The sequence below is a fragment of the Papaver somniferum genome, chromosome 9, assembly GCF_003573695.1.
Source record: "Papaver somniferum cultivar HN1 chromosome 9, ASM357369v1, whole genome shotgun sequence".
NCBI lineage: Eukaryota > Viridiplantae > Streptophyta > Magnoliopsida > Ranunculales > Papaveraceae > Papaver > Papaver somniferum.
In genome coordinates this window covers 199,072,168-199,096,601 of record NC_039366.1, presented here as the reverse complement: position 1 = coordinate 199,096,601, position 24,434 = coordinate 199,072,168, and the positions used below count along the sequence as shown (strand labels likewise).

At 37.3% G+C, this 24,434-nt stretch overlaps 1 pseudogene; it reads left to right on the top strand.

Annotated features, from left to right (window-relative positions):
• The first annotated feature begins 454 nt into the window (after window positions 1-454).
• On the top strand, window positions 455-12,952 carry LOC113313086 (annotated as a pseudogene).
• The last annotated feature ends 11,482 nt before the right edge of the window (window positions 12,953-24,434 follow it).

Sequence of the window (24,434 nt, the reverse complement as noted above, 5' to 3'; positions counted from 1 at the left end):
TGTAATATTTTGTGGTGATTCGGATTGCTTGTTGTGTGTTTCTCTGTGCTCTTACTCTGAATTTTTGTGCTTCATTTGTTCTTGGTGGATTGCATTCAGGTTTAGTTTTCTAATGTGGCTTTTGTATGGATTCCCAGTGTTGAATGATCTTTCGTGGATATGACTATTTGCTTAGTTTAATTTGCTCCATCTACTTGTACGCTTGCTCCTGGATTTGTCATCTTAATGGTTTGAACAAGCATTTACTTTATATCATTTCAGAAAACCCATTTATTCACGATGTGGAAATCACCTGGGAAGATGTCGACCTCCAATGTTACCACCAAGTGTGAGCCCAGCACCCCAAACGTTTTACTAATGTCCAGGTCTGGATTCTATGGTTTTGTAAGTAACTAATAATGCCATTCGTACAAAAGAAAGGTCAAGTGATGTGTTATCTTCAGTACCTTACGGAATGGCTGTCTGGTCAAGTGGATTTGGAACCCGACCTTTCATTTATGAATTCATGCAGCAGATCAGTCAGGTATGTGCTCTACAATGTCCAGTTTATTTAATATTTCCTCGATGTTTTTGCTATGAGTATCTTCTGATTCATGAACTAATGGACATACTTATCTCAGACTACCAGGCGTGATTTAGCAACCGATGAGGAACCCAGCGGTAAGAAATCAAACTTTTGGCTTGCTATATATCTTAGCCTTTCTAATATAGATTTGTAGCTTAATCTGCCTATCTTATTCCACCCAGGTTATTGCTGATAATGTTGGTGACAATGTTGGGGATATTGCTGGAATGGGTTCTGATCTTTTTGGTTCTTATGCCAAGTCCTCTTGTGCTGCACATGTTGTTGCATCCATCTCCTCTTTCGGCATCAACCATGAATTCACTGCAATGTGCTATCCCTTGGTTATTAGTTGCGTTGGTATCCTTGTCTGTTTGCTGACCACCCTCTTTGCGACCGATTTCTTTGAAATCAAGCTTGTCACTCAAATCGAGCCAGCACTAAAGAACCAGCTTATCATCTCCACTGCTCTGATGACATTGGAATTTGCTCTTGTTAGTTAGGTTGCTCTCCCATCATCATTCACAATCTTCAATTTCGGTACTCAAAAAGTTGTGAAAAACGGTGAGCTCTATAACAAAATTTGGCTATATTTAATTTTTTTCTAGTTTGAACTTATCATTTTCTCAGTGTTAGAGAAGTAAGTATTCCCAGACCGGGCAAGTTTTAAATGTTTCCTTTGTGGCTGCAGGGAACTGTTTTTCTGTGTTGCTATTGGCCTTTGGGCTGGGTTGGTCATTGGGTTTATTACAGAATATTACACCAGCAATGCATACAGGTAATGTTTCAGGATCTTTGCTATTGCCATTTATGTTGTAGTCCTGTGCAAGATGTCGCTGATTCCTTGCGAACTGGAGCTGCTACTAATGTTATCTTTGGCCTTGCCTTGGGATACAGACCTGTTATCATTCCGATCTTTGCTATTGCCATCAGTATCTGTCAGTTTTAGCCTAGCTGCCATGTATGGAATTGCTGTAGCTGCTCTTGGAATGCTCAGCACTATTGCTACAGGATTGGCCGTTGATGTATATGGTCCCATCAGTGACAACGCTGGAGGTCTTGCTGAGATGGCTGGCATGAGCCACATGATCCGGGAGAGGCCTGATGCCTTAGATGCTGCTGGAAACACCACTGTTGCTATTGGAAAAGTATAACCTGTGTGACTTCTATTTCTACTTCCCTTACTTTCTGCCTTTCTGGTATTGAGTTTGTTGAACTGTCGTGTATAGGGGTTTGCCATTGGGTCAGCTGCTCTTTTATCCCTGGCACTCTTTGGTGCCTTTGTGAGCCGTGCAGCTATTTCAAGTGTGGATGTTCTTACACCGAAAGTCTTTATTGGTTTGCTTGTTGGAGCAATGCTTCCATACTGGTTTTCAGCTATGACCATGAAGAGTGTGGAAGAAGTTCGCAGGCAATTCAACACCATTCCTGGTCTTATGGAAGGCAATTCAAAGCCTGACTACGCCAACTGTGTCAAGATCTCGACAGATGCATCCATCAAAGAAATGATCCTACCTGGTGCCTTAGTCATGCTCACTCCCCTCATTGTTGGAACATTTTTTGGCGTTGAGACCCTCTCCGGTGTCCTTGCTGGTTCCCTCGTTTCTGGTGTGCAGGTAACATGTTTACCTGACTACTTTTTAGCTGAATAGTGGAATGTGCCTTTCTTGTTAGAGTTTCTCTTAATAAATTCTTTCTTAATCTTTACACATTCTGTGGATTGACGAACATTACTAGGCCCGGCCCCTTACTTTGTCAACATGAAAAGTGGGTGCTGTCTGTAACAGCGCACTTACGACTCCTGCTAGCATTTTTCCTGTGCGTTTGAAATTTTCACTGTGTTTTTGATAGAGTTGGTCATGCAGTAGATGTTTTATCATTTTTTGAACTTACTACATGCTCTTATCATGGTTGCATTTGACAGATTGCAATTTCTGCCTCCAACACTGAAGGTGCTTGGGATAATGCCAAGAAGTATATTGAGGTGAAAACATGTTCCACTTTGGATCCACTTTGCCCTTGGTGATTGTGCATCTATTAATCAGCGAAGAATCATGGTATTGTGCTACCTTTTAGCTTATTTCCATTTTACCCTGCTATGAGTATTGCAAATTAATTATGTACTACAACCTTCACTATGCATATGATTTTATCGGTTTATGAATAATGTACATTCTTTTGATTCACAAGGTGTATGTTCAACATACCTTTTCTTATATCAACTAATTATGCTCTTTTGTTATTGCTTTCTGATTCTTAGGAAGACATAGCGGTGATATTCAGTAAAGCGGACAAAGATAATTCTGGTAAATGAACAGTTAAACAATTCCAAGATTTCATTACCGATATCTGTGAAAGGTACCCTCAAGTGAAGCTCTATTTGAAGAATAAAAAGTTGAAAGGTATCTCCGACCTTCTGAAAGATTCTGAAGGGAAGGATAATAGTACTGAGTTGGACATTGAAACGTTCAAATTAGCTCTTTCACAAGTAGATTCAGAGATGAAAATGCTTCCTGCAACTGGTCAGGTGAGTTCTGAATGTTCAATGGCTATGGCGGGTCTTTAATTTGAACCGGAATATACATAGGTACATTGAAACCCAAGCGGCGTCATATATATATTGTACTTCTTTTTTGTAGGTTGCTGCTCAAGGACTATATCTAGCCACTGCTTCAACCATATGGCTGAGCGCCTAGCTGACTGTTTCAACCATATGGCTGAGCGTGAAAAGAATCCAGTAGGCCCTCCTAGAATCAGGGGTAAAGGACGTCACAGGTTCCGTCCATTTAGGTATGACCTAACTTCCTTATATAAATTTATAAAGAATCATTGTCCTGTTTCTTTATAAACCTTAAGATTATCTTCAAACCTCATTCACTTTTGGTTTCAATTGATAGTGGTCGACTGGTCTTACCTCATTTTGTATTCTGATTGAACTGTCGTGAGACTCGTGACTTCAAGAGTTTTAGGGGCATAATCAAATTTCATTATCTTAGTTTAGATCTAAGGTTTTCAACTTATGTGTAACATTATGATGCTATTGAAATAAAATTATGATATGACATGGAGACTGCATCCCACTACTTGCTAAATGCAACATTCTCTCGGTAAGTATACTGTGTGCGCAAAATAAACTCGTTTTTAATTTCTTGAAATGGACAGGTTTATATTGTCTCTGCAACCAATTAGTTAGAAATGGACAGGTTTAATTTCTTGAAATGGACCCGTTTTTAATATATGGAGTCTATTCAACCAATTAGTTAGAAATGGACAGGTTTATATTGTCTCTGAAAATGTAATAAAGGATAAGTGGTACTTCATTAACCTTATGCGAATATGCATGGGATTCTTTGTAGAATATGGTAAGAGGTCGTAATACGTGCTTGCTTGGAGATCTCTGGAACTGCAGTAGGGTTATCCACTATGCTTACACCATATTTCTCAGCCCTTCTGTGTTGTAGTAATAAACTATGAAAATCGTACAGGTTAAAGAGAAGCGAATGGAGTTTGAAAATTAAAAACTATTTTGTTCAAAAGGGCATCTGAATTCTTGATTTATTTTTCGCAGGACTTTCTATTTTTTTATTTTATCATGGGTTATTTTTTTTATAGGGATTATAAAATCTGCCCAACTGCTTGTTTATTCAGATGCGATATCGGAGAAGGCAGCTAAAGAGACCTGATCATGCTAATCTTCGGTACAAATGCAGGACATATGCACGTCTCCTGCAGCATTTGCAGGTATCACTTTGTGGGCAAATATGAAGATGCAGCTAGTCTAATTGAATTATTTCTTTCATTGCATTGGGACTCTTACTTATCTTTGCCTTGACTTCAGAATCTTGATAAGAATTGCTTAGGTCCTTTGAGAAAAGCATACTGTAGTTCCCATAACTTGCTTCTTCGTCGGGAGGTACTGTATTATCCACCATATTTTATATAGTTTTTAAGTTGTTAGCTTAATATATTTTCGGCTGTTTATAATGAATTTGATTCCCTTGTTGTCCTTGGGGTTTCCCTGTGGTTTTGATATTAGTTTTACACCAGGTACGTCTTTTATTATCTACATGTCATAGTACAAGCAATTAGAATACCCAATGGTTTTGATAATTTTCATCATCTATAGGCCTGTGAGTTTGCAAATGAGCTTCGTGCTAGTACAAGAGCATCAAAGAACCCAACAGTATCCTGGCTTGCAGTTTCTTCGGGCTCCAGTTCAGCAAACAATGCTGATACTTCGACAGTTTCCGATGCATATTCAAAGATGCTTCCAATTTTTATTCCACTCCATGTAGATGAGGTTATATTCTCCTCTTCTTATTTGGTTAAACTTCTATTACATACATCTAATCTGAATTTCTGATCATCTTCTTATGGTGCTGATACACAGAGTTCCTTTTTTGCATATTTCATGTGCTTTGGAGTTCCTGCACTTGTCCTTCCAGGAGGTCCTGCAGTAGTAAGAAAGAAGCTAATGATGATGTAGATGATTTATGGCATCATGGAGATCGATAACAATGATGTAAAAATTGGTAAGGCTTCCCCATTAATCAACTTATCAATAGAAGCTGCATTTTATTTTATAATTTTCTAGAAATGACAAAAGTATGAGCTGTGGTTTTGCATTTTGCTGTGGTATAATTTTATTTTAATATTAACAAAGGATTGATTTAGAAAGATATGAATTGTGTACATTTGATTTTAGGTTTTGATGATTTAGGATAAAGAGTGTGAAGGGGTTCACTTCATGTGCACTTATACCGTAGATAATGAGGCAAGGCTCCTATCATCCGTTCAGGTATGAAATCTACTTCTTCAAATGTTTGTGGTCTTTTTTGATGGATGCTGTCCGTGACTTTTGTATTATTGAAGTATCTAAAACCTTGCCGCGCATCTTTGCAGAAGCAATTTCAAGAGATCACTTTTTTTCAGTTTTGCTTTCAACTAAAAGTAGTAAACAAGTTTCCTGATGGCCTCTGTTCTCAAGCGCAAATGAACTTCTGATAATTAACCTTTTTACCTGGTAACTGTAACCTATATTGACGCATTATACCTTTCAAAGTAGTACTCACCCTGTGTTATTATATTGTTATTAATCTGACTGTTATTGTTGCTTGTCTGCTCTTTTGTAGGCATCCCCGTCTACTTCCGGGCCAGCTGTAGAGCTTCCTTAAAGAAACACCTACCCAAGAAGTAAGTCAATTTTTGGGCACTTCATTTTCAGTTGTTTTCCATTGTGCAAGCACATGTGTTATTGCGAACATAAAGTTAAGTTTCACTTGGTCATAACCTGTTAACTGGGCATATTACTGGCGTGTACTAGCCACAGAATAGTTATAAATTGCTAATAAGTCCTTACATTTCTTATTGATATTTTGTTGTCGGTGCAGCCTTTCTCCTTGCCACCGGAACAATAAACTCCCATCTTTCATATATTGCTACTGTGCAAGAGTGACCTGTCCATGTTGTATTCTGGTAGAAAAGCTACCTTTCAAGTTTGTGCCGAATTTTTTAGCTCGTTTTAGTTGGTGTAATTATGCTTACTCTTTGATTAGCTTATCCTGCCCGCATGCACAGCCATTTCTTTACTTGTGTACTTTGTATTTTATGTAGCAGGAGTTTTGGAATTGGCTTTTAAGTTCTATTCCCTGCGATTCGAAGAGGGAGCTAGATGCACTAAGGTTGAGTACTACTGTGTGTGGTCTAGTTTTGTTTAGTTCTACAGAGGTCACCAGATATTTATCTTTCCATCTGGTGGAATTCATTATTTCCTCCAATTGTTGTCTAATGCTTCATTGACTGGTTAGTTCTCTATGGGAGTATAAGTTATGACTTCTGACTTCTACTGTTGGTACTGTTTCAGGACAACCAGTGGGTAAGGTAAATTCAACCAAGATAGTTCGATCAACTTCTCTAAAGTCTCCAGTTCCTAGTGCTAGTGCTTTTGAGAGCGCTGAGGAATCAGATGATGTGGATTTGACTGACAAAACTCAACTCTAGCTATTTGCTTGCTAATGGAGATGCTGTAAGTTTTTTTGTTCTCTCTCTCTCTCTCTCTCTCTCTCTCTCTCTCTTTTATGTACGTGATTGCTGTGAACCAAGTCTTAGCAGTATGACAAGTGGGGTGATTCCCAGTTTGCTCTATTGCTTGGATGAGACGCAGGGTGATGCCTAGTCTTATCTGCCGTTTATCTGACCTGCGAACATGTGAAATAAATCTTAGCAGTATGACAAGTGGGGTGATTCCCAGTTTGCTCTATTGCTTGGCAGAGACGTAGGGTGATGCCTAGACTTATCTGCCATCGATTCCACCTGCGAACATGTAAACCAAGTCTTAGCAGTATGTGACAAATGGGGTGATTCCCAGTTTGCGCTATTGCTTGGCAGAGACGTAGGGTGATGCCTAGTCTTATCTGCCGTTGATCCAACCTGTGAACATGTGAACCAAATCTTAGCAGTACGACAAGTGGGCTGATTCCCAGTTTGCTCTATTGCTTGGCAGAGACGTAGGGTGATGCCTAGTCTTATCTGCTGTTGATCCGACCTGCGAACATGTGAACCAAATCTTAGCAGTATGACAAGTGGGGTGATTTTGCTCTATTGCTTGGCAGAGACGTAGGGTGATGCCTAGTCTTATCTGCCATCGATTCCACCTGCGAACATGTAAACCAAGTCTCAGCAGTATGTGACAAATGGGGTGATTCCCAGTTTGCGCTATTGCTTGGCAGAGACGTAGGGTGATGCCTAGTCTTATCTACCGTTGATCCGACCTGTGAACATGTGAACCAAATCTTAGCAGTACGACATGTGGGGTGATTCCCAGCTTGCTCTATTGCTTGGCAGAGACGTAGGGTGATGCCTAGTCTTATCTGCCGTTGACCCGACCTACGAACATGTGAACCAAATCTTAGCAGTATGACAAGTGGGGTGATTCCCAGTTTGCTCTATTGCTTGGCAGAGACGTAGGGTGATGCCTAGTCTTATCTGCCGTTTATCCGACCTCCGAACATGTGAACCAAATCTTAGCAGTATGACAAGTGGGGTGATTCCCAATTTGCTCTATTGCTTCGATTCCACCTGCGAACATGTTAACCAAGTCTTAGCAGTATGTGACAAATGGGGTGATTCTCACTTTGTTCTATTGCTTGGCAGAGACGTAGGGTGATGCTCAGTCTTATCTGCCGTTGATCCGACCTGCGAACATATGAACCAAATCTTAGCAGTATGACAAGTGGGGTGATTCCCAGTTTGCTCTATTGCTCGGAAGGGGAGCGGGCCAACGCCTTGTCCCTACAAGTATTAATTGTGACGAAGAAGAAGAAGTAGATGAAGGTACGAATTCATGATGTCAATCTGCTTTAACTTCTTTTCTTGGTTGATGTGATCAAGTAAATCTGCTCAACTTCTTGATGGAACCCTAATTAGTAATTGGTACCACGTGACGGAGATGATAATCATAATCCAGTAACCCTGACTAAGGATTATCACTGTCCATAAATCCTAATTAGTAATAGGTACCACGTGACGGAGATGATAATCCAGTAACCCTGACTAAGGATTATCACTGTCCATAAATCCTAATTAGTAATTGGTACCACGTGACGGAGATGATAATCCAGTAACCCTGACTAAGGATTATCACTGTCCATAAATCCTAATTAGTAATTGGTACCACTAGACGGAGATGATAATCCAGTAACCCTGACTAAGGATTATCACTGTCCATAAATCCTAATTAGTAATTGGTACCACTGGACGGAGATGATAATCCAGTAACCTTGACTAAGGATTATCACTGTCCATAAATCCTAATTAGTAATTGGTACCTCTGGACGGAGATGATAATCCAGCAACCTCGACTAAGGATTATCACTGTCCATAAATCTTGTGGAGTAGTTCTGGTTTGACAGGACAATTCATACTATATGCTAAGAGATGGTTGTTGTCATTATGGTCAATTCATACTATCGAAGTGAATCATAAATGAACTACGGTCGTGCTTGATCCCTTCGAGCCACGGAGAGGGTATGTAGGCAGCCGCTTTGCGGTTCAGCACAGCTGCGCGTGGTTGTTCTTATCATCTGAAATAGGTTGGTTGCTGCTTGGCAGTTCATACCAACTATCGAGAGATGATTGCAATCTTGTCGTGGCAATAATTATCGCTGATGAGGTAGTTGCAGTCTGGCTGTTCATACTACCTAGTGGTTCATGGATCATCAGAAAGGAGAGATGAGATAGTTGTTGTCATTATGGGCAACTCATACTATCTAAGCAAAGCAAGTACTGTCCCATGCTTGCTAATCTTAATACATTCGTTTCATGCTCTACATGAAAAGAGATGATAATCCAGTTATCATTGTTCATAAATCCTGTGGAGTAGTTCTGTTTGACAGGAATCAAGGAGGGCATGAAAGATGACTGTTAAGAGATAGTTCAAATCATCTGCTAAGAGATAGTTGTTGTCATTATGGGCAATTCATACTATCAAAGTGAATCATAAATGAACTACGGTCGTGCTTGATCCCTTCGAGCCACGGAGAGGGTACGTAGGCAGCCGCTAAATATTAATCAAGACGGGGGTGATGCCTAGTCTTATCTATCATTGATTCAACCTGCGAACCAAGTTTTAGCAGTATGATAAGTGGGGTGATTCCCAGTTTTGCTCTATTGCTTGGAAGGGGAGGGGGCCGACGCCTTGTTCCTACAAGTATCATAGGATTTCGGTCCTATTGCGTTGGCCTTCGAGATCAGAGTAATGATTAACAGGGACAGTCGGGGGAATTCTTATTTCATATTCAGAGGTGAAATTCTTCTCGATGTGTTAGATGATTCTTGTTACACTTAGTTTTATCTTGTTTAGATTCAGTCGTTCGGTGTTTTTTTTTTCCTTCTAGGGGTTTGTTTTGGTAAGTTTTCATTTATGCTCTTCTTGCTTGGTTTGATCTGTAGGATTCCAAGTATAACAAGAATCATTTGTGTATTCTTTTTTAATTTCCTTTTTGTTGTTCTCTAATTTTTTCAATAGGTGCTAGGCGCTGGCCAAGAAGGCCCTTAGAGGTGTGAAGGTTGAAGTAACTCATCGAGGAAATATGCGCATAAAGTACCGTTTATTTGGATTAACCTCTCAGGCAACTTTAGAGCTGATGTAAGTCAATTATTTAGCTGTGCAGGGTGTTTTTATTTTCTTGTTTATAAATATTCATTTACCTTTCTTTATTTTCTTGTTGTTGAAGTTTCTCTGTTGACCAAAGAGGTACCATGAAATCTGTTGTCGAATATTTCGGCTATTCAGTACACGCGTTGGCCGTGTTTGCAAGTTGGAAATTATGAAGGCCAAATTATCTTCCCATGGAGGTTGTACACGTTCGTACTTTTTCTGTAGTGTTGGGAGTTTTTATGTATTTGATGTAATGTACTTTACTATATGGATGCAGGTTTGTAAAATTATGAGGGCCAGTGGTACTCAAAAAGACACAATGAACTCCAGATAGCTACTCCTTTGAAAGTTACATATCAGCGGCCACAGGGAAGGGAGAAAGATATTATGCAGGTAATGTTTACATTGTAGCTCCTAGTTTATAATGTTCTATGCCGAGTGTATATACTTTTAGGAATTACTGTGTTGTATACGTGTTCCCCATTCTTCTTTACCTATAGTTTGTTTGGTAACATGTTTTTGTTGTAGACTGTTTGCCAATAATGCTTATTACGAGGACCCTTACCCTAAGGAATTTGGAATTAGTGATAAGCTTGCTCAAGCCGAGGCTCGCATGCTTTCTCCCCATGGGTAAATAAGCTTACACATCTCCATTACCATTTTCGTAGAGCCATGGAACTGGTGTTTTCTTTGTATATTAACTGATAGTGTACGGTTTCCCATGCAGCGTAAGTATAGTAAAAGTGGTAGAGGGATTGCTTGCCCCCTAGTCGGACAATGGAATATGATGAACAAGGTCAGCTTTATCTTTTATCGGAGCACAAGATTTTGGCTCGTCTCTTTTTTCTGTACAAAATGGTTAATGGGGATATTGTCAACAACTGGATGTGTTTTAACTTCTCATGCAATGTCCAAGACAGTGTGGCCCGTGGTTTCTGTTACGAGCTTGCCCAGATGTGTCATATTTCTGGATTGGTTCGCCTTGTTGATTTATTCAACTCCGGGTGACTGATAATTTGATCTGGAATTGGTGGTTTTGTCGTCGAACTAACTATATTCTGGTTGCTTCATGTGTAGACATTCAATACTGAGCCAAGTCTTCCTCTGTATACCGCTTGTCCAGATCATGTTGAACGAACATTGAAGACCAGATACTCGGTGGCTATGACAAAACTCAAGGGCAAGGAACTCGACTTGCTCGTTGTAATTTTGCCGGACAACAATTAATGGCTCACTCTATGGTATCACAAGGTTCGTGTTTAATTGAAACGCCCTGATTGGTAGAATAAAATATTTAATGGACTTTTTGTACTTTATAGGGGGACTAAAAACTTATTTGTGAGACCGAACTTGGTCTTGTTTCTCAGTGTTGTCTGACGAAGCACGTCTTTAAGATGAGGGAACAGTACCAGGCTAATGTCGCTGTCAAAATAAATGTGAAGGTCAGTGGGCGCAACACTGTTCTAGTTGATGCCTTGTCAAGGCTTATACCACTTATGCCTCGTCTGTGACCAGCCAACCATTATCTTTGGTGCTGATGTTACCCATCCTCACCCAGGATTCAATCCCCTCTCTCGCCGCTGTAAGTTTTTTTTTTTTCCTTTTTCTAATCCACTCTAGTTCTTGGTGGCTTCTAGTTTGTTCCAATTGTTGATTTTTATTTTGTTGTACTTCTTATCAAGGTTGTGGCATCACAAGATTGGCCAGAGGTTACGAAGTATGCTGGTTTGATGTGTGCTCAAGCCCACCACCAAGAGTTGACTCAAGATCTGTTTAAAGTACGGCAGGATCCAGTTCGAGGAACTGTGACTGGAGGCATGGTTAAGTATGCAACTTGCCTGTTTTGGTTCTTCATCTTCGTCATTTCAATTTTTCTTGTCGTGGCCTGAAATGCATATTCGGCGTTTGGTTTGGCTAATTTTTGATATATTCGTGAACCATGGAACTTTTTATCTCTTTCCGTAGAGCAACTAGACAGAAGCCTCAGCGTATTATATTTTACAGGTAATTTCAGGCGTTCATGATTTTCAGTGAATAAATTTTATATTGACGATGAATTAAACCCTAGAGTCTTGTGTTTTTGCAGAGAGAATATTTATGAAGATACTGGGAACCCAACAGATTCTTTGTCAAAGCAGTGTTGCTGAAACTTCAATAAAAAAGGTAAGCTATTGACCTAAAAAATAAAGATAAAAACTAAAAAGGTAAGCTGACTTGAGCGACTTGAATTCTCGCTTGGAAAATGATATTAGTACATTTACATGAACCATAAATTTTAGCAAACCTGAGGTAATGCTATTGTTTAGACTTTTGATCATTATATCTATGTGAGTACTAAACTATTTGTAACTTTCTAAATAGCAGATCAGCTGATATCCATAGCCCCACTATCCATCTTCTTGACACTGGTGAGCTTGATATAAAGAAAGATGCTATCTTAGCAATTTCAAATGCTACTTCTGGTGGTACATGTGAAGAACAGTCAACAGTGAAGGAAATTCCTCAAGCGAAGGTAATGCTATTGTTTGATGAGTTGTTTTATGAAATTTTTTATTTTCATATGCAATGTTATTTTAACGAGAATTTGTTGAGCAGTTGGGATTCAGTGTTTATATTAAGGCTAGGTGCTGCCAAGTTTTGTCGGGATTTAAAAAAATTGGTTAACATAATATTCTGAAGAATGCATTTAACATCTTGAATAGACCGAAATATCTTTGAAGTTGTTACATGCCACTCATGATTCTTGTTGATCTCAAGGACCTTGAACTGTATCATTTGGTTCCCGTTTGTCTTCATGATTTCCCTTCTTATTTTTCTATATGTAATCTCATGCATTTTTGGTTCTTTCTTATTTTGTTGCAGATCCAAGATAGGAGAGAATTTAAAGAAACAAGGCAGAAAGAAAGGAGTCAATTTTTTTCGTTCTTTTGTTCAGTAATATGCTTTATAGAGACTGTAAAGTTTACTAGTTAGGTAGTTTTGATTTGCAGACTGTTTTTATCATAGTTCGACAAGGAGAGAAAGTATGATACCAAAAATAAGAGACAACCACGAATCTCCTATCAGTGGATATTTGTTTTTTTTTACTTCATATGCCTGTTTTGAATGAACTAGTTTAGTAAGAGAACCAAAAACACTAAAACTAGATACACAAGTCAAGGAAATATAGACTAGGCTGAACTGATTTAGTAAGGGTACAAGGGAGATATAAATCATTATTATGACTATGCCAATACCTGCTATCTTATTTTGTGTCGTGGGAGTTGTACCTTTCTTCTTCTATTCCTGTAGAAGGTTCTCCCTAGGCTATCTTAATGTTGAGGTCTGTTTGGCAATCTATAAGTTTATTTATCTTGCAGGATAACTGAACTTCCCCTCCTTGGACAGTGAATGGATTGTTTTATTTATTTTTAAAACAGAACTAGTCATAAAAAACCTAAGGTGACCAAACTTGTGTTACAAAAATCCCAGTTAAATGTTGGGATCCATTAAAACTCAGTCTTGTATAAAATATCAAAAGTAATCCAATTTCTACCTATTATTATGATATTACAATCCGGTTGGGTACCCAAAAAAGAAATGATTCAAGGTTTGATCCGTTCTCTATGAATGAGAGAAAAACAAAAAATTCAGGAATAGTGTAGAGTTTCTTTTTTTTTTTGCGACACTTTTACCTATAGCTATAGCAACCTATCCATCCGGATATTTCCTATCCCAGCTATACTTGGGGCAACACAGGAAGTGGTATATCATAATTTCTATTTTAGATTCAAAAAAAGAGAAGCATGATAATTCCTTATAGACATATATGTCTAAGATACCTAATTAGGATATCTTTGTAACAATCTCTGTTCCGGGGTTCCAACTTTTAAAATTGGTTTAATCAAATTTTTCGGGATTTTTTTATCACTTTTGCTTTTTAGGGTTTTTATGTTACTTTTGTTTTTATGAGTTTTTTGTGAATGGATAGTGACACATATAGGTTATAACTGGCGGACCGTTTTTAAAATTGAAAAAATTGTGGGGCACTTATAAAGGGCAGATCCTAACTAGTAGGATTTGATTTTGCCGATCGCCATTTTTTTTTTGTTTATTTTTGAGTACATTTGCAATTCGGTGCTTTGTGCAGTATGTGTGTGAATATACAATTGTGAATATGATTCGTTCTAAAACCTGACTTGTTAGATATGTATTTTTGAGAGCACATTTGCAATATCGTGCTTTAATGGAGTGCAACAGTTCGGCCTTGGAGGGGAAATAATTTTGGATTAGTTCTAGAACCTGACTTTTTTAGATATGTAATAGCGATAAGAAATAAAAAGAAGGTATCTTGTTTAAAAGAATACTGTAACGTTTACCTTTCAGGAATTTTTAATCTAGGTGTTGTATTTCTCTTGCTATCTTCCTGTACCTCTCTATGTGCTCCTTAGGTCCATATTTATGGATGATGTCTATACTAAATCTAGTATTACACAAATCAGGGAACTCCCTTATTTTTTTAATCATCCTTCGAAGAATAGAAAAATCTATTTATAAAATTACATGAAGAGTGAAGTATTTTAAATCTAGGTTTAGGGTATTTTAATGGGACTATACCTAAAAACAGATTAGGCCTCCCCTATCATGAAGTTTTTGGTTCCTTTCAAGGACTGAAGCTAAAGGCGAGGATATTTAACTTGCAGCTGCACTCTCAAATTCCCCTAAGGTAGACTTGAAACAACTCTCTCATTCTAGACATCTGTATCTATTTTTTTGCTAAGAAACCATATCTTTTGTTGCCATCTTTTGTTGCTATTTTCCTAGGAATTAAGTTTTGCTCGTCATGTGAGGAAATATAAACTAGGCTGAACTGATTTGGTAACGGTATAAGTCATAGAAATGTAGATCATTATTATGACTATGTGATCATAAGTAACATATCATGGCTTAGTCAATATCCTTAAGCTCAAAGTACGATTGGTTCTGATAAATAGAAGGTTGTAACACTCAAGGTATTCTTTATAAGTTGGATATTAGGGATGGTGTGTGAATCTGAGTCATCCTTTACGATGATGTGTTAAAATAGAGAAATATATTCTTTATAACCGAGTTGGCCAAGATAAAAAGATATACTTTGATTTATGACAATGACCGAGTCTTGTGAAAGACATAATATGCTCGGTTGGCTCTCTCTCTCCATGGCCGGTCACATATGTCACGTGGAGACTATATTATTGCCTGTGGGCCCCTTATCCTCGTTTTTGGATATAACATGTAGAGTTCATTCCTAATTTACTAGCCGTGAATGTGCATGAGACCCTGGATAATTTTGAGTTAGATCATTCTGAGTGGGATATAAAGAATTTGCACCATTCTCTCTCTTTTTCTTAATTGAAGAAACAATTGGAAAATAAAACAGAAAATACAAAAATGAGTAATAACCCCCAGTAAAGACTAGTACGATTCAGTTCAACATTTTTTTCCTTCGGGTTGATTGTGTCATAGCTCTATAAATTCAGGTTAGGTTTATCGTCCGATGAACTGCATTGTTGAGAAAAAGTGGCTTGAGCCTTAGGTGAGGCTTGTGTCAGTGTCTGTGGGGACATCTTCCCTAAGAACTGGTACGTTAGCTTAGCGGGCTTGAAGACTTGCTTCTCGGTCCCTTAGCTAGAACTTGCTGATGACGCTTCAAAGGATGACGCTAAAGCTATTGAGGTTACTAGGGATTTCCTCATCTTCGTTGCGGGCCATACATTTCTTAGTTCTTCTAGCGGCTATATCAAATCCGGTTACTTGGCAGCTTCTGTTGACACCATACTTTGTTCTTTTTGACAGTATTGGTGTTACGAGTATTTTCCTACCAGCCGCCCGCCTTTGATAATAACTTTTCCAATAGTCAAGCATTTCCTTGGATGGATAGGTGGAAAGGTGCACTTCGGGTTCATTCGACTGCATATACACGTCTTTTTTTAGAAGAGGCGACGATTGAATCTGTAAGAATTCCCCCCTTCTCGTTTTTTTTTTTAATTATTATTATTCCATTTTTTTCGCAGATTTACTGGGATCCTTGGAAAATTATTTGATTCGACGGGATCAGAGAGCCATTCACGCTATGTCGCCTAGTATGCTTCGGTTCTTGTTACAAGGTCTGGATTATTGTGCTTGGTATCTTGGTGATAGATTTGGGCGACAAATAAGTCAACCAGATGCAACACTTCGTTTTCCACCTCCTGATGATACATGTTTACTTATGCATCATTTAGTGATATGGATGAGATTTCACGCCAATCACAACGTTAATATGAAGACTCCGTTAACTACGGACTGAATTTTGATTCATATTGGAGATCGGTTTCTTTGGGTCCATCTCCTGCCATCTAAGCTTGTCGAGAGAATCTTGTTGTGGGTCACCTTGTTTTTTCCCCTCGTCCGTTGTTGATAGGATCTTCAAGTAATGTTCCTTCTCAACATGTTTCATCTATCGATTCGGTCATTTTCTTCCGACACGGGATTTTCAAATACCTATCTTGGGAACTTCAAATGTGGTTTCAATCGAAGGTGGACCTTTTGACCTTGAGAACATTGTTGGTTTACCTGTTCCAAATGATATTCCTGAGGTACTACAACTACTCTTCTCTTTTTTTTTCCTCTTAATACTTCTATTAACTCATTCCTTGTTTTAGGCTTCCAAACCTATTTAAGAGTACCTTCTTCGCTTGGTGGATAGCCGCTAGCGCCAATTGAAGTCGGTGGTAAATGAGATGTACGGGATCATGTTGAGGCACGATGAAGTCAATAGGGAATCCCTGGGGAGGCAAGATCGAATTGACACCCTTTCTAAAGAATTTTCCACGCTTCGGCTTCATTACGAGGTAGACTGGATTTTTTTTTTTTTGAAATAGGGAAAATGAGCTAGCGGGTGGGGCGAATAACCACAATGAATCGGATTTCATTTCGGGTAATGCCTGAATGGGTGGTTTGATGGAGCCCTAATTCCCTACTATATATACTTCGTCTCTTCTCCTCGACCAGCAACTTCTCATTTTTCTCTCTGCATTTTCACCTCTTTTTCTTTCAGTTTTCTATGATTATTTTTTTGTTGTACAAGATCTGAGCTTCGATCTTTCCTTTGAATCACTACTCTTATGTTTTGGAAGTAGATCATGTTCTTTTATTTCTTGCTTGTTTGGTTTATTGTTGTTGTGATCATTTACTGGTGGAATGTTCATGATAGAACTTGAGCATATGAAGAACATGTTCTCTGAAGTTGGGTTAACTGATGAAAGATGTTTTTAGTGGAATCTCAGTATACATCTGCACAAGTCTTCTTTTTTTTCGTATTCGATGTGAACACATCCTGATCCAGATTAATGTTCGGCTCGAAGATGAAGATCTGATGATTCAAGGAAAGATACAAGAGCATTTCATATGCATCTCCAGAGTACATACAATGATAAATCCAGATTTCTAAGTTGAAGTCAGATTTGGATTTAGATGTATTTTGGCAGGTACAGATGATCCGCCTTTGATGAAGACGTCTGAGTCAAGTGTGATGAGGTGGTACTCTTACCATCTGTGTGTATTGGTTTCGATTAATGGGAAATGGTGAAGAAACTGGGTCTCAATCCACACTCAGATAAAATCATCTCCTTTCTGTATTAGATCTTCACTTCTTCCTCTTTGGTTTATCATCAGATCATTTTTTTTAGATCTGATCTTGTGACTTTCATAAGAATAATTATTTTAGATGACGATCTTGTAATCCTTCAGATGAATAATTGTTCTTGATTTACATTGTTGTGGATGAAGATCTTGTAATTTCATCCTTTGTGAATGAAATATTTTGTCTTGGTGGTGCTCTTGTCCTTAATTTGATTTGCACTGTCTTCTTAAATCATTGCCTCCGGTGAAGAGCTCTGATCTTAGATAATTTATTTTACACAGGCATCATCAAACAAATCTGAAGAGATTATTTAGACAAAAACGTATCACTAAAAATGATAACTTGAAATTTTTTTGCCTCACCTATTTGGTATGTGCATGGCACAGTATCATCCAAAGGTTTTCATCATCAGCATTTTTTTTTAGAAAAAAATAATTAAAACCATTTTTTTTGAACAATATTCACAGAACTAGAAAAACTGCATTACACCGAAATTTAAGTTGGAAAGTTTGTCTCAGTTGCCTATCTAGTTGCTCATAACACCATATCCAATCCTAAGGCTTTCCTCATCGACAAACTCCTTTTTTTTTAGAAAGCAAAGCCTTTGAAATCACTTAGATTAAGAAATTATCTTGATTTCCTAAATATCCATTTATTTTCTTGTTTTAACCTTTGTCTCACTCCCAACACAATTACCAATGTACAATAACTAAGGATATATATATAAAAAAATCCATTTTGAAATTTATATTTCGCCTATCAATGGTACTACAAAAATTGAAAACTCCGCATATATATTAGGGACGGATGGAGTATATTTTTGACTTTTTATATCACCATGCCATATCGGCTTGTGCGCAAAGAAGGGTGTGAAATAACATTATCGATTCTTAAATTGTATAAGAGTAATTAACTAAAATAATAATTATTGAGGTAACATACTTGTCTAGATTTTACGCACAACATTTTTTTTTGTGTGTGAATAATTAAGGTATCACAATAAAAAAGACTAACTTATGGCGTTAACAGCCGTGGTTACATTCGTATTATAGCCATTTATTGCGGCTAACAAATTAAAGGAAATACATGAAAAATAAAAGACGAAAAATAGAAGGTAAATGTTAAAACCATCGAAAGGTGTCGGACACGCATATATTGTCTCGTTAAAAAATCTTTTCAAGGAAAAGCCAAAGCTAAAGGGATAAAACCTTGACAATGAAAAAGAGCACAACGCGATGAGTCCTTGATAAAATCCTAAAACAAAATATACAAAGATAATCAAACCATTTATAATTCTTCAATAACATAGGAAGCATTCGGTCTCCATCGTTACCCAATGAGTAGTCTTCTAATACTGGCAGTATGTAAGGATCCATAAACGAGTTGTGAAGGTGTGATAAAACTATCAAGATGGATTCCTGAGCCCTTTTATCGCGAGCAAGTCTGAGAAAAGTGTCACGGCGGCCTGTACAGGAAAGAGATCTCTTCTTAATGATTGAGGATGAAGATTTAGTCTTTTCCACAATCGAAGATTTTTTTGGTGAGACTTGTATCTTTGAGAAAATACAACCAAATAAAACACAACTAGTATTGATTCCAGCATCATGTTGTTTCACATGAGCTTTCATTTTCCTATGCCAATAAGGAACACAAAAATATTGTAAAATACACAATAACCTTACATAAGCCAAAAACATATTAAATGAAAAACTTAAAAACAGAGAATAACTAGTAAATGAAACTAACATCAACATGAACGTAAAACTAACCTAATTAAAGATCACTATGACAAGACAAGAGACTTAGATCAAAGGTCTGAGTACTGCACAGATTAAACAACTAAACTAATTAGTTTTTTAAACAACTCATAACAGGAAAGTTATTGTGATCCTATTGTTCATTGTAGACCCATGCTAGTGAACTTCAAATATTATCATCAAGATATCAAAAATGAAACCCGTAATTATCTAGAAAAAAAAGTAGAGAGAGGAGAAATAGGCTCCTTAAAAGGCAACCCAAACCAACTGCGTTTATGGTCTGACTCTTGGCTTGATCTTGATTAACAATTATCCAATTGGATGGATCTCTAAATCTGAAAACAACACCAGCTACAAATAGATATTAAACCTAGCGTTTTTAGGGTCCACTCAAAAGGAATCAGGGGCCAACAATAAGATAAAATAGGGTCATCCAAACCTAAATTGAAGCTAGCTCTTATCTCGCGTATTTCGTAATGGCAAATTTTGCCTTCCATAATCGTTAGTTAGTACCACAATCGGAAGCTTAACTACAATCGGTAGTAAATTGTGTTACTTTAACCTCCGAATATACTGAATTTTCAAATTTTGGTATTACCATAATCGCTAGTAAAGTGTGTTACTTTAACCTCCGAATATACTCAATTTTCGAATTTTGGTACTACCATAATCGGTAGTAAATTTAACTTCCGAGTGTATATTGGCCCCAAAATGTGAATGTTGCCAAAATCCTAAAAATTTTCGAATTTTAGTACTACCATAATCGGTAGTAAGTTTAACTTCTGAATGTATATTGGCCCCAAAATGTGATTTTGCCAAAATCCTAAAATTTTTGAACTTTGGTACTACCATAATCGGTAGTAAATTTAACTTCCGAATCTGTATTGGCCCCAAAATGTGATTTTGCCAAAATCCTAAAATTTTCGAACCTTGGTACTACCATAATCGGTAGTAAAGTGTGTTACTTTAACCTCCGAATATACTCAATTTTCGAATTTTAGTACTACCATAATCGGTAGCAAATTTAACTTCTGAATGTATATTGGCCCGAAAATATGATTTTGCCAAAATCCTAAAATTTTCGAATTTTAGTACTACCATAATCGGTAGTAAATTTAACTTCCGAATGTATATTGGGTTCAAAATGTGATTTTTCCAAAATCCTAAAATTTTCGAACCTTGGTACTACCATAATTGGTAGTAAAGTGTGTTACTTTAACCTCCGAATATACTCAATTTCCGAAATTTTCTACTTTCACAATCGGTAGTTAATGGTGTTTATTATCTACCAAATATGCTTAATTTTTAGTACATAAACTTGATTTTTTTAACGAATAATCGGTAGATAACAATCTATTTACCTACCGATTGTGGTTGATGTTCTTAAGAAATGAAGAACATCAACCATAATCGGTAGGTAAATAGATTGTTATCTACCGATTATATTTTTGCTACTGTAAATTTAAGAACATCAACCATAATAGGTAGGTAAATAGGTTGTTAATCTACCGAATATGTTTCTGCTACTGTAAATCACAGAAAAATTTTGGATCAAGTTTTTGATTTCAAGTAATCAAATCCTAATTTTGGATCACAACTACTATCATCTATCCGTTTTGTTTGTTTGACTCATTTTTTTTTTTTTTTTGATGTTTTAAGTTTCAACTATAAGGTTAATGAATTTTGGGTTTTAATTTTAAACAATCAGTCATAAAATTTGTTTGATCGACGATTAAAAACGAAGAAAATTTTTTCAATGGGTAGAAAAGAGAAGAAGAAGAAGATGAATGATATGATTATGAAAATAAAGGATATAGGTTTATATTTAGTATATTTAAAAAAATAGGTTTACAATTGAATAATTACAGTTACACATTTAGGGTTGTTAACCATGGAATTGTTGTTGCTTAGTGATTTTCATATGCATGTTGAATTTACGAAAAATCGTTAACCATTAGGGTGTAGTAGATAACGACCCTAAAACTGATTTTTTGCCCTAACATAGTATCATCCAGTAATCTATGAATGGTTAACGATTCTTCTGAACGACCCTTTTTAAATATGAACGACCCTATATTATGAAAAACCACCTCTTTGTCTCAAATAATGTTAGGGTCGTTAAGAAAAGTTCCAAAAAAACGAACGACCGCAAAGTTGGACGACCCCTGTACAAAATTAACGACTTTATATAATAAAAAACTTATTCTCTGTTCGAAATATAGGAAGGGCCGTCCAGTCAAATTCTTTAAGTCGTTAACTAATTTGAAGGGTCATCCGGTAAATTTTTTTAAATCGTTGGATAATTTGAAGTGTCGTTTTGTTTTATAAATTTTTCCTGCCGACCCTTTATCTGGCACATTGAAATTGATGTCTAATTGGAATTTTTTTTTGGTCTTTGACCTATTGTAACAAGAATAAAGATAAGTTTCCTATGATAACTCCCCCTTCCAAACCTCCCCGCTATGACGAATACTCAACTGTCGGTCCATTCCGCGGAAAAAAAACGAGCGAGCTAGCCTTGTCTATCCACGAACCAAGGTACAAAGGTGATTCGTCGTCCAATTCGTCGGCTTTATCCTCTCCTGTTGTGTCTGCTACTGAAAGCGATGAATATGAAGTTGTCGAACATGAAGAAATTACTTTAGGAGGTGAATATGTTGTTGCTGCTGATAATGATGATGATGATGATGGTGGTAATGATGGTAGTGTAGAGTAATATGAGGATGAGGATGAAGATGATGCTAATAAAGGTAATGAGGGAAATGGTAGTGACAGTGGTGACGAGGATGAGGATGAGGATGATGCTAATGATGGAAATAGTGGTAATGATGAGGATGATGCTAATGATGGAAATAGCGGTAATGATGAGGATGGTGAGATTCAGGAGGAAGAAGAGCCTCGGGATAAACCGACTGTGCAGGCGAAGCGTACAACACCAATTGTACCCGGAGCGAGACATATTCCGCTCATTCGTCTGCAACTTACCCGTCTTAGCAGTGGGAAAGCTAGAGGTGAACCTAAGGATGGCGACAATGTTCTATTTGTATATGATAACACATGGGCTCGCATCATCTACGAGACAATCGTAACAATCTCAACTTTGATATTCATATGTTGTGTTGATATTTAGTTTCTTTTGTTTGATTATCTATTTATTTGTCTTTTGTAGGATCACAAAAATGCCATACGTCTTTTTAGACACAAATCTTCTTATGCAAAAATGCAAAAATGGCCGCTAGAAGGTCAATGTGCAAGAGTGAGAGAGATTGTTGAGAACTCAGGTTTGTATGCCGCGGTTGATAACTCAGTGATTGCGTATGACAAGGCTGCAGTATCATGTTTCTGTGAAAGGTATTACGGTGAAGTAGATACATTCCAATTTCCTTTTGGCGATATGGCATCGATTCCCGAAGATGCGGAAAAGATTTTAGGGTTGCAGGTGATTAAGGTTCTTGTAGTTGTAGTAAATAGGTTGTCGTTCACTCGGACTTGTATAGATTAAAGTTTTTTTAAAATAATAAATAAATAATTTTATACAAAAATATTAACAATGGTGCGAGATACTGGGACTAAGGATTCGGCTGTTTTTCATATTCAAGTGGTTTAGAAATTAATCCTAAGATATTATAGTTCAAACAAAACAAATATTAACTCTATTCTTTGCCAAAGTAGATTCCATAAAATATTACTCGTATATCATGAGCATGGCGCATCAAGAATCCCTAGGACTAAGCATGCTCCACCAAACAAAGTCACAAGTAATTAATTAAAATCTTAATTCAATTAAAATCGGCGCAAAAAGTAAATAAAGAATTATTTAAATTACCACATGGATGAAACAAAACTTTGTTCGTCGTCCCAGTGTTTGGGTTTAGCTCCTCATATTATAGACACTCTCAAAAGAATTTTTATTTTCTCAAAAATTGTTTACAATGGTGAAAATGGAGAAAATGGTGAAAATCGAGAAACTGCAACGTTTATAGGCGTTACAGAATACCGTTACGAAGAACGATAAATGTTAAGCGTTGTTTAACTGTTGCATACGACCCGCACGCTTCTGTCGTTTACACTATTGAAGAACGACTGCTCTTGCGGGTCCGTTCTTCATGTTCTTCAATGGCAGCAACACCAGCAGAGGAAAATGATGGAAGTGATTTTTTCTTCCTTTGCAGCTCTCCCCTCGACTCCCCCAACTCTCGACAACCTTCTAGGACTCCAAGGGATCCTATTTATACCCACAGAAGCTATATAATCTCGCCATTAACTCGAGAATAATTTTCATTACTCGGGAATATTTTCTTCCCATTTTCTTCTCCTGCACGCGTTGTTGGTTTGAAAACTATCCAAAATCTGTTGATACAATAAATAAATTCCTCTTAAGAGATATCCTCTCTTCACTGCAGCATCTTCACGTATTTTTTCTTTCCAAGATTAAGAAAAACCCGACATCTCTTCTTTCCCTATTTTAATCGAGGATCATTATCTAGCCCAATTGGATCGATCCCAACCACCACAATATCTTCTTATATCCATATCATATATACCCATTAAGTTTCAGCGATTGAATCGCACAAAAACCCCTTCAAAAATCGATCGAAAAATCTGCCAGGGAATATAAATATTTTCCCGCCAAATTTTTTTTATTTGAATTTGAGAAGAAAGTGTCCTCCCCCTAATCCTGTACGAGTGTCCCTTTAGCAATTGGGGTGGAAATAGTACTTTTCTAGGTGTTTTTAACAATTCCTCAGGGTGTTTGTAGCGCATTTCTGGGTGCCTCCGGTGCATTTCTGGGGTGCCTTTAGTAATTTTCTCCAGGGTGTAAAACATTACTTTTCGAGCCCATTTCGCCACAAGTGTATTTATCCAAAAACACCTAAAGAAACACAAAAACACCATAATAAGAATAAAAATGGGTACTAATAATATACACAATAGAGATGAAAATAGACACACGAATGCGTTTATCAGAAGGTTGAAGGAAAATCTACTGGTGACAACTTCACGAAGAACCTAACTTGGAAAGAAATTTATGCACTGACGGAGAAATTGTTCGGATGGGATGAAGAGACAACGCTAAATAATTTCGTCATGGGAAAGAAGTACCCAAAGAAAGAGTTTAAACTTAAAACCATTAGAAAGATGTATGCTGGGTCACTTGAGAAAGACAGAGATAATGAACTATTATCTGATTCGGAAGTTCGTGCGACGACAGCCGCATATTTGTTGTATGTCCTTGCTTCGGTTATATTTCCCGATAGCAAAGGAAACAGATTCAGCATCAACCTTCTTCAACTTTTGGATCCCTTGGACGAGGTG